Genomic DNA, 11,054 nt, shown 5'->3' with positions numbered 1-11,054 from the left:
GACTTTTTTCCCTCATCACTACAGTTCACCTGCTAGGAGAAAGGACTACCTGTGAGATTTTTGTTGGGAAACTTACTCCATCCACCTGACAGTTCTAATCATGCTCCATCAGACTTTTTGTTCCCCAAACTCAAAGAACATTTAAAATGAGCATGATTTGAGTCCCTCGAGAAGGTCTACATTGCCAACTCAAAAAGTATAGAATATTTTAAGGAAGAGCTAGAGAAATGGAAACATTGTCTTTGCAAGTGTGTGGAACTAGATGGAAGATATGTCAAGAAACAATTCACATTTGATGCTTTTGTTTAGTAAAGGTTTCTATGATTTTCGCCCAAATGAGGCTAGACCATGACTGTGGAACAGACCTCCAATTGCTCATATGTTAGTTCAGGTTGAATGTGAAGAAAATGAAAATAAGTTCATGAGAGACAAAACATAACCTTGCATGTATCACGCCTGAATTTTGAGAACATCTTAAGAACAGACAAATCTGGCGCCGTAAACACTAATGATTGAAGACCAGAGGGGCTGTTGAATGGCATCAAGAACATCACACATGCAGATGCAAACGCTCGTTGAAAAGGAACAAACGTCAACGTATGTGTCAGAAGTGACTCCATAACTCACTCTTGAACAGAGTAGCAAAAGCAAATAAAAGAAACACTGGAGGAAATGAGCTAAACATAAATTTTCAAAGGGAAGCTCGAGAATACAAAGTAAAATATTATTATAAATGTGAAAAGACTTGGAATAGCAAGCCAAAAAAGAAAGAATACGCTCAGCATATTTCAATCTGAAAAAAAAAAAAGTTAAGTAAAAAAGCCAAGCCTTGAGTTGCACTGATGAAGGATTCAATGGGTAAAATATTGGTCTGTGTAGGAAGCATCAAAAGAATGGAAGGAATAAAGAGAGCTGGTGTGCCAAAAAGAATGGGTTCACACTCAACCACTTCAAGTGTTAACATTTGACCAAGAGCCAACAAGATTTAAAGAAACCCAAGCTCTACTGAAGGCATTAGAGAAAAACAGGACTCCAGGAACACCGACTGAAATGTGTCCACCAGCTGAAGAAGCGCTGGCAGTACTTATTTATCTATGGCAAGAAAGTTGGAAGCTAGCTACCTGGCCAACTAACAAGAAGACATCCGTGTTTGTCCCAATCAAAAGGAAACTGACCCAGCAGAGAGTGGAAATTATCTAACAAAAATGTGGTAGTTACATAATCTGGTGTCAATTTGGGACTTAAAAGAATTAAGAGTGAAGGGGTGGAGTCTAGTTTGTCAATCGGGTCATAGCCAATGAGCCCACTGTGAGGGCATGGCCCTTTCCTGAGAATTCTGGGAAATCTGTGTTTTCCTTGTTGGAGGCAAGAAAGGATCTCTGCTCACTCCCTGGGAGACATTGCAGCTAACAAGACACATGGAACTACACTAGCGCCCTGAGCTAGAGAAGCCGCATGGACCTACCCTGATGCAACCAAACCTCTGAAGCCAGATAAGCCCCGTAAGAGACTTCTGCCAGAGCTGAGATGCTTACAATGCCACTGGGTCCAAAGATTTTTTTACCCACTGGCCTGTGATCCTCCTGCATTCAGCGTCATTGCATATGTTTCGTGAATCTGAAGAGGACTTTATAGATCGGTATTGGACATAGGAGTTAATATTGGACTGGACTGGTTTGGGATGCTTTCTTAATGTACAATTACCCTTTATATAAAACTCTCCCTCATCCATATGCGTGTTTATGAGTTTGTTTCTCTAGTCTGCCCAGGCTAAGACAGAAAAGCCATTACTGTTACGTGCAAGTAAAATTATGCTGATGATACTTTAACAACAGTTGCAGCCATATATCAACAGAGAACTATCGGAAATTCAACTGGGATTCTAAAGAGGACAAGAAACTAGAATTATTATTGGTGAGGTCAGATAGGTCTTGGCTGAAAGCAGAGGATACCAGAAAGATATTTATTTGCATCTTTTTGACTATGCAATGCCATTTGGCCAACGATGCAAAATAGGAATTCCAGAAAACTTCATTGTACTTATGTACATGGATCAAGAGGTGGTCATTCGAACTGAGCAAGAGAAGACTTTTCAGTTTAAAGTAAGGAAAGGTGTGCATAAGGGCTGTATCCTTTCACCAGACTTATTCACTCTATATGTGAGCAAAGTATCTGCTAAACTAGACTCTGTGTGAAGAAGAATATGGTGTCAGGATTGGCAGAAGGCTTGTTAACCTGCAATTCGCAGATGGCACAACCTTGCTTGCTGAAAACAAAGACTCAAAGCACTTGCTGGTGAAGATCAAGGACTGCAGGCTTTCGTATGGATCATGATTCAATGTAAAGAATCCAAAAGCCTCACACGTGGACCAACAGACAACATTCCGATAAATGGAGAAAAGAGCAATGTTGCGAAGGACTTCGTTTTGCTTGTATCCACAATCCATGTTCAGGAAAGCAATAGTCAAAAAGCCAAATGACAGATTGCCCTGGGAAATCTCCTGCAGGAGACCTCCTGAAAGTGCCGAAGAGCAAGGACGCCACTCTGAGGCTACGGTGCATCTGATCCAAGCCATGGTGTCATCAATTTCCCCATAGACTTGTGAAAGTTGGACAGTGAATAAAGAAGACCAAAGAGGATTTAGTGCATTTGATTTATGGTGTTGACAAAGAATATTGAGATTACAATGGACTGCAAGAAGCAAAAAAAAAAATCTGTCTTGGAAAAAGTGTAGCCAAGTGCTCCTTTGACGTGAGGAGAGTGAGACTTTATCTCACATACCATTGATATGTCATCAGGAGAGACCAGTCCATGGAAAAGGACATCATGCTGACTTGGTGTATAAGAAGCACAGGGGATTTTATTGGTGTAGTGTGAGACTCTGGACATCAGGTTCTGTGGCTGACAGATGGGGGTACAGTGGGAAGGAAGACAGAAAGGGAGCTATGCAGCAGCTTCACCTCTCTGTGGCCCACCATCACACCATTGTTCCAAAGTTCAGCTCCACATGCTATTGCTCAACCCCAAAACATGGCTTCTATTTCTTTAATACCTGTCCCTTGCCATCATGAAAACTATATAATGCTGAAGACTTGCCTCCCAGTGTGACCACCTGTGAACAACAGCAGCTGTCAGTGTCAGAACACCAGCTGTCCTCTGCACAGGCTCTCTTGGCAGGTCTGACTGAACCACAGTGCCTTCTCCTTGGCCTCAATGCTCCAAGTCCCAGGTCACCCACTGGCTCCTGCACTAACACAGAATACCTCACTTGTACATGTATAACATCGCTGGGAACTTTCCCGCTGTAATGAACTGAATAAAATGCTTGTAAACATCAACAACAATAAAACAAAAGGGCAGAAAAAAAGAGGAAAATTATCAATGGAATGAATTGACACAGTGACTGTAACAATGGATTCCAACGTAACAACTGTGGGGATGTCTCAGGATGGGACCACACAGGGTCATCATGAGTGGAAATGAATGACTCAGAGGTACACACAACAGCCTCAATTTTTTAATCCAATAAACACTCAACACCCAACACTTGTGTAGGTAACTCAAGGATGGTTCCTCCTCCAGGGAGTACTTTGACGTCCGGCTTTTCATCTCAGCTTAACTGTCATGCTCTGAGAGTTTGCCACTGATTTTCAGTGTGTGACAATGCTCCCTCCGAATTATCTTTCAAAGATCCCTGTTCTTTCTCTGCATTGTCTTTATCAACAATTGTCACGATGTGGCCACTCGTGTTATTTTTTTTTAAAGATCTGCTTCACCAATTAGGTGGTAGGCCCACAGGGGCAAAACCACAGCTGTTGAGTTCACCATAGTGGACCCAGCAGCTTCTAGAGGACCGAGCACACGTAGATCGGGTACACATGTTGATGGAATCACGGGATGGATGCAGATGCACCTTCTTGGCTTCTCTCTGCTCAGAAGGTGGAAGATGTCCACCCAACAGCTCACTAATTTATCAAGCTGGCCAGGAAGATCCACTTTTCTGAACCCCAGTTTCTCATTAGTAACGCGAATCAGGTGAGAATATTCATCTAAGGAGCACGGTCAGGGGATGGGGCATCTTATTGGGTCAACTTGACTTCTCACCTCTGGAGCTTGGGGGCAGGGGTTGTTGGGTTCCCTCCCCAGAGAAGGACATTGACAAATTGGGTTGTCAACTGGCTCCAGTAACAGCAGAGCTTTGGGAGTGGGAAAGAACACGAAGCTGGCTTTCTGCTCTCTAAACGCCTATAACAACATGTGCTTAATTACCATATGAGGGAGAGGGGATAATACAAAAGCACCATATGTGGATTCCTGTGACACCACCTGTTTTAAAAGCATATGTACTAATACGTTATGACAGAACACAGGAGAGAAAGAAGACACTGAACTATAGTTAGAAAGCCTGTGGAAGTATATAAACAGCCAACTAACCCATGGCCGTGGATTGGTTCTGATGTGCGGCGACCCCGTGTGTTACAGAGGAGGACTATTCCAGACTATTCCAGGACTATTCTTGGCTGTCATCTTGGCGAAAGCAGTGTTCCAGAGCTTTCTTCTGGATGGGCTCAACTGAAAGGGTTCTTCCAAAAGGGTTTGACTTATCTGCTCTTAGGTTATCAGCTGCTGGTAAACCAAGCATGCCCCCCATGGAAATATATGTTGGACTCTAGTTTGGATCTTTGAGCAAGCCATGAAAAATGGTGAAATTGAAAGAGACACTTCCTAAAAGCTACAATTGACTCAAATGCAAGTCGGAGGCTCGTTTCAAAAACAAACAGCTTCGTTGATAACGATAAAATAAACAGGACCCTGAACAAAATAATTGTTTTTCTTTCCTGTGTGGGAAGTTGGTTACGCTGTACTTCTCATGTTGAAAGAGGACCTGTTTGTTTTCAAAATACAAACTTGAAATTAAGAATTAGACTACTTAATGCTAAAGAATGGGAACCCAATTGTTACACAAACTGGGAAAACATGACCTTTTACTGATTACTGTAGAAAGATGATCACAATGCACAATTTGAACTAGAGCTAGATTTTGTTGCAAGTATTAAATTTAATGAGCTGTATATTTGGAATGCTTGCTCTATTAAATTATAGTATCTCCAGCAGAGAGCAAGTGGCTGCCTCTATTTGGTTTCAACAACCGTTACTTTAATTTTTCTTTCTTTCTTTATTTTTTAAAAATTTTCTTTCTAAAACCAAATGCAAACCTAACAGACACAGTAACGTCTCTTAATTTTAAATTCTATAGAAAATCTATATAGGTCCTAAGAGGCATTCTCTTTTGATGTCTTAATTCCCCTGAAGATCAATGCCCAAAGTAGATATTAGTTTCCAATTTTTGAGTTTCATTCCACCCCCCTGATTTATAGAAGTGCTCATGCTGCTGTAAGGAAATTGAAAAACACTGAAGATTGTAATGAAGAACACAAAAGTATGCATAAGCCTGCCATCCAGGAACAGTTACTATTAACCTTAGGGGACATATTTTCTCAAACGTAATGTACAGACGCATTTGTACAAAACCACCATCTTAAATATCTACTTATTATTCCATCATTTAGTTCTACCAAACTGTGCTTAATTAATCTCTGGTGGTTGGATATGGCAATTTCTGTCTTTTATAAAAATTTGCTCATAAATAATATTGCAGTGAAGATCTTGGGGTATTTGCATCTTGGTTGTGATTTCAGCTAGGGATATAAAAGAAACTGGTTAAGGCTTTGGGAAGCGCTGCCAAATTGCTTGGTAGTACTCTTTTGCAAATTGGCAGGCTCACGTAACTGTTTATGAGAGTTGTAGTTTCACACAAGCAAGTTTTCCTCCTATGCTCATCCTACTTCTAAAAACAGCGTCGCGTTTTCATTTATATTTCCAATGTCAGGATAGTTGAAATATTTCAATATCTGTATGAGGGTTTTTTTGTTTGTTTGCTTTTTACACTGCTACAAGTTCTCTCTTTGACTATTTTTTTCTGAAAGTTAACATCATCTACCAATATTTTATTTATTCTTTCAAGACTACCAGTGTCTCTGGACCTAGTATGCATGCACAAGCTGATAATCTTTTTATTTTAATTTTTTTTACATTTTATTACGGGCTCATAGAACTCATCACAATCCATACATATACATACATCAATTGTATAAAGCACATCCGTACATTCTTTGCCCTAAACAGTTTCAAAGCATTTGCTCTCCACTTAAGCCCTTTGCATCAGGTCCTCTTTTTTTCCCCTCCCTCCACGCTCCCCCCTCCTTCATGACTCCTTGATAATTTATAGATTGTTATTTTGTCATATCTTGCCCTATCCGGAGTCTCCCATCGCCCCCTTCTCTGCCGTCCGTACCCCAGGGAGGAGGTCAAATGTGGATCCTTGTAACTGGTTCCCCCTTTCCAACCCACTCTCCCAGTATCACCCGTTACACCCCTGGTCCTGAAGGTATCATCCACCCTGGATTCCCTGTGCCTCCAGCTCCCATATGCACCAGTGTACAACCTCTGCCCTATCCAGTCCTGCAAGGTAGAATTCAGATCACGGTAGTTGGGGGGAGGAAGCATCCAGGATCTGGGGGAAATCTGTGTTCTTCATCGGTACTACATGGCACCCTGACTGACCCATCTCCTCTCTAAACCCCTCTATGAGGGGATCTCCAGTGGCCGACAAATGGGCTTTGGGTCTCCACTCTGCACTTCCCCCTTCATTCACTATGATATATATATATATATATATATATATATATATATATATATATATATATATATATATATTTTGCATGATGCCTTATACCTGGTCCCTTTGGCACCTCGAGATCACACAGGCTGGTGTGCTTCTTCCATGTGGGCTTTTTTGCTTCTGAGCTAGATGGTCACTTGTTCACCTTTAAGCCTTTAAGACCCCAGACACTATCTCTTTTGATAGCCGGGCACCATCAGCTTTCTTCGCCACATTTGCTTATGCACCCATTTGTCCTCGGCAATCGTATCATGGAGGTGTGCAGCCAATGATATGATTTTTTGTTCTTTGATGCCTGATAACTGTTCCCTTCAGGACCACGTGATCGCGCAGGCTGGTGTGTTCTTCCATGTGGGCTTTGTTGCTTCTGAGCTAGATGGCCACTTGTTTATCTTCATGCCTTTAAGACCCCAGACACTATCTCCTTTGATAGCCGGGCACCAAGTTGATAACCTTTTAATCAGATTTCAGTCAGTCATTTATATTGAGTCTTTTTCATATTCAAGATGTTATGGATCAAAATGAATGCACAAAAAACTCTCAACTATCTAGATGGAAAGCAACTGATAAGTACCCAGAATTATTACAGATATTTGTAAACACATAAGAGGTAAATATCAAAATAATCCACTAGCCAGAAAACACCTTACATTGGCTTGGAAATGATTCAGAACCTTCTGTTTATGTCTCCAAAGGTATATATTGCCACCAAGGAGGATGAGGCCAGTTTGATTTTCTTCACTATTAAAATGAGGCGTGGGTTTTAGTAGAATGATTCTGCATTCGTCCCTCCTTCAGAAGTCAGCTGCATTCCTGTCCCACACCGATTTTCACTACTGAGCTTTCCCTCTCTCCCTGAGCAGTTCCTGCTAGAAGCTGTCAACAGGTCAACTGCTGTCCTCCCCTCTGCCCTCTTAATCGTACGCTAGCCGGCACCTGCTAGCCTCGCGTCATTAAACGTGTCTCCTACCAACCCGTCGTACCTCTCCCCAGCTGTGAGCTCCCAGGCTGAGAGTGCATGTAAAGCCAGGAAGCCATTGTGAACATGCATAGCTTCCCGAGTCACATAACTGTGGAAGTCTTCCACTTGGTAGCTTGTCATCTGGGTACCACAAGTTACAGACACAAGGAGCTTTGGTTTCTTTATCTTTCTCCTGGGATGTTTTTGAAGATTGACTAAAAGCAGTGAGACGTGTGGACTTGCCCAGTGCATGACACATGGGCGATTTCGATCCCAAGTCTTAGTTTGAGAGCAAGTCGTTAAGTTAAGCAATAAAGACCACTAGGAGGCAGCATTGGCACACCCCACGAAGACACCTCGCCTGCAAACACATGCATGCATATGTGCACATGCCCACACCAAAAGACCACACATTCTCACAGACACACCGCACACAAGCACGCTCCCATGCATGCACATCCAGCACACACATCCTCACACATGCAGAAATGGAGAAAGGGAATGTAAGCCTATAAAAACAGTAACAAAGGAGCCCTGGTGGCCCAGTGGTTATGAGGCTGACTGTTAACCAGAAGGTCAGTGGTTCAAATCTACCAGTGGCTCCTTGAAAGAAAGAGGGGATGATCGGCTTCTATAAAGATTACCGTGCTACCACCCATCCACAGTCAAAATAAGAAAGCAGTGGACATAAAAGGGGGGGGGGACACAACAGTCACTGGATTTTAATAGTTTCTTGGAGGCATGGCAGGGAAGGTTGGGGAGAAATGGGGAGCTAAGAACCATGCGTGCCAGAAAGAAGGAAATGTTCTCAAATCGATTGTGGTCAAGATTGCATGACTCTTCTTAATATGACTGACTGATTGAACTGCATGAAGGGTGGAGTGTGTGCCAATAAACCGGTTTTTAAAAAGAGAATGGCCTCAGGCGAACAGATGGGAAGTGTGATCAGACACTCACTGAGTTGAATGGCTCAGGAAGAAGAGTCTCTATACTGGCAGACTTGGTAATCCAAGTTACATACGCCCCTTAAAATTAGAGAAATTGTTTTTTTATGCTATAAGGTTCTTGGGAGGACCTCTGGTGCTACAGGGGTTAGACCTGGGGTTGTCAGCTGTCCCTCAGGAGAAAGGCGAGGCTGTAAGATTTACAATCTCAGCAACCCTTAGTAGGGTCACCGTGAGTCAGAATGGATGTGATGGCAATGCATTTGGTTTTATGGCTTAGAATCTCCTTTTAGACACTGAATTTCACATAAGAGAGACACCCTTGCATCTAGAAGACCATCCCACCATAATCCAAGAGAAAAATAGACTCCCTGAGATCCACCTCCATCAGCCATAGGCACCTTGCTGGCCTCTGTGAGTTCATAGACACTAGTGCACTTGTATTATCTGCGATGGAAGGGCCACATTCTGCTGTGCTTTAAGCTGATAGCCAACTCTTGGAGGTTGAAGTTCAATCTTTCTTCAGTGGACTGCCCATGGAGGAGTAGTGCGTCCTGGGCTACTGGCTTCCTTGCAGGCTGGCTGGGGAGGATGCAGCTGAACTCTACCGGCGGCAACCTGGTGCCCTACACATTTAGGAAGAAAAACATTTTGAACGGGGAGTCTACTTATGGGACCAAATGGACCACATAATAACTTAATAGAGAGCCTGCAATTGGGCCGTTTCTACTGATGGGTTTCTCTAATCCAAATTACCTCTCCAGGTTGCAAAAATAGCAGGCTTTTCATTCTGTGAAAATGTCATTACATTAGAAGAATCAGTGCTATGGCCTAAGCTCTCAAGCTGACTGTAATGATTTTTTTTCCAGGGGCCCAACCCTCTCGCCAGCAGGCTGCAATGTCTTTCCAATGAGCAAAATGGTGCATACTGCCCTCCCCCACCAACCGACTGTCCTCTGCAGGGCCTCTGAAACAGGCTGAAAAAGACGGGTGCTCTGGCTTTGAAACAGGAGTCTGGGCTTTCGAGCTTCAGGCAGTTTGAATTCGTGATGCTACCAACCAGATCTGTTTATTGCCTATACAAGTAGTCCAAGCAAGAAGCCCATTTTGTTCCAGAAATCCTTATTGTTTTGTTGCCTTCTTATGTTTTAAGCAATAGAAACCCCTCCACCCCCACCCCCCAAAAATGACAAAATGCTAAATATAATTATTTCTGAGTGTTAGGGGTATGAATGTCAGATAAATGTTGCTGGTGTTTTGGTTTTGTTTGTTTTACATTTTAAAATAAATCCTTTAAAAATGCAAGGGTTTTTAATTATAATAATATACTTGCTACCTGTGGTATCAGGTTACAGTTTGCTGACCTCATTTGGACGCACTAAGATGATAAATAGCTCACTGAGGCAGAATACAGGCTCATTCCCTGGGAGACAAGCCCATGGAGCTACGATGTAGATGCAGCCAGAGCCCTGGGAGCTGTAGAAGCCATGGGGAGACCCCTGCCAGCACTGAGATGCTTCTGTTGCCACTTGATCCACAAGACTTTCCACCTACTGGCCTGTGATCTTCCTCCATTCATCATTATTGCATGGCTGTGTGAGTCTAAAGAGGAATTTATGGACTAGTATTGGACATATGGGCTAATGTTGGGCTTATGGACTTGATCTGGACTGGACGGCGATGCTTTCTTAATGTACAGTTACTCTTTATATAAAGATTTTTCCTATACACATGAGTGTCTATGAATTTGTTTCTCTAGTCCACCCAGATGAACACACTACCCTTGCCAAATTGTAATGAGCCCTGGCAGTGTTGTGAGCAGTGTTGTCATTGGGCTGCTGACCACAGGGTTGGTTCAAAGCCACCAGTTTCTCCTTGGGAGAAAGATGAGTCTTTCTGCTCCCACAAAGATTTACAGCCTCGGGGAAGAAGCACGCCAGCCTGTGTGCTCACAAGGTGTCAACAGGATCAGGTATCAGGCATCAGAAGACCCAGAACAAACAATCATATCGATGTGCATGAGAGGAGTTGGAGTAGAGAACCAAAGCCCATCTGTAGACAGTTGGACATCCCCTCACAGAAGGGTCACAAGGAAGGGATGACCATCCAGGGTGCAACATAGCACCTATGAAACACACAAGATTCCTCTAGTTCTTTAAAGTTTCCTCCTCCCCACTATCATGACCCCAGTTCTACCTTACAAATCCAGCTAGGCCAGATCATGTGCACGGGTACAGATAAGAGCTCTCAACACACGGAATCCAGGACAGATAAACCCCTCAGGAACAGTAATGGGAATAGTGATACCATTGAGGGTAGGGAAAGGGGAACCAATCACAATGATCAGTGTATAACACCACACCCCCAAAGGGAATGAACAACAGAAACCGTGGAGGAAGGGAGACA

The sequence above is a fragment of the Tenrec ecaudatus genome, chromosome 10, assembly GCF_050624435.1.
Source record: "Tenrec ecaudatus isolate mTenEca1 chromosome 10, mTenEca1.hap1, whole genome shotgun sequence".
NCBI classification, from domain to species: Eukaryota; Metazoa; Chordata; class Mammalia; order Afrosoricida; family Tenrecidae; genus Tenrec; species Tenrec ecaudatus.
This window is presented reverse-complemented; position numbering follows the sequence as displayed.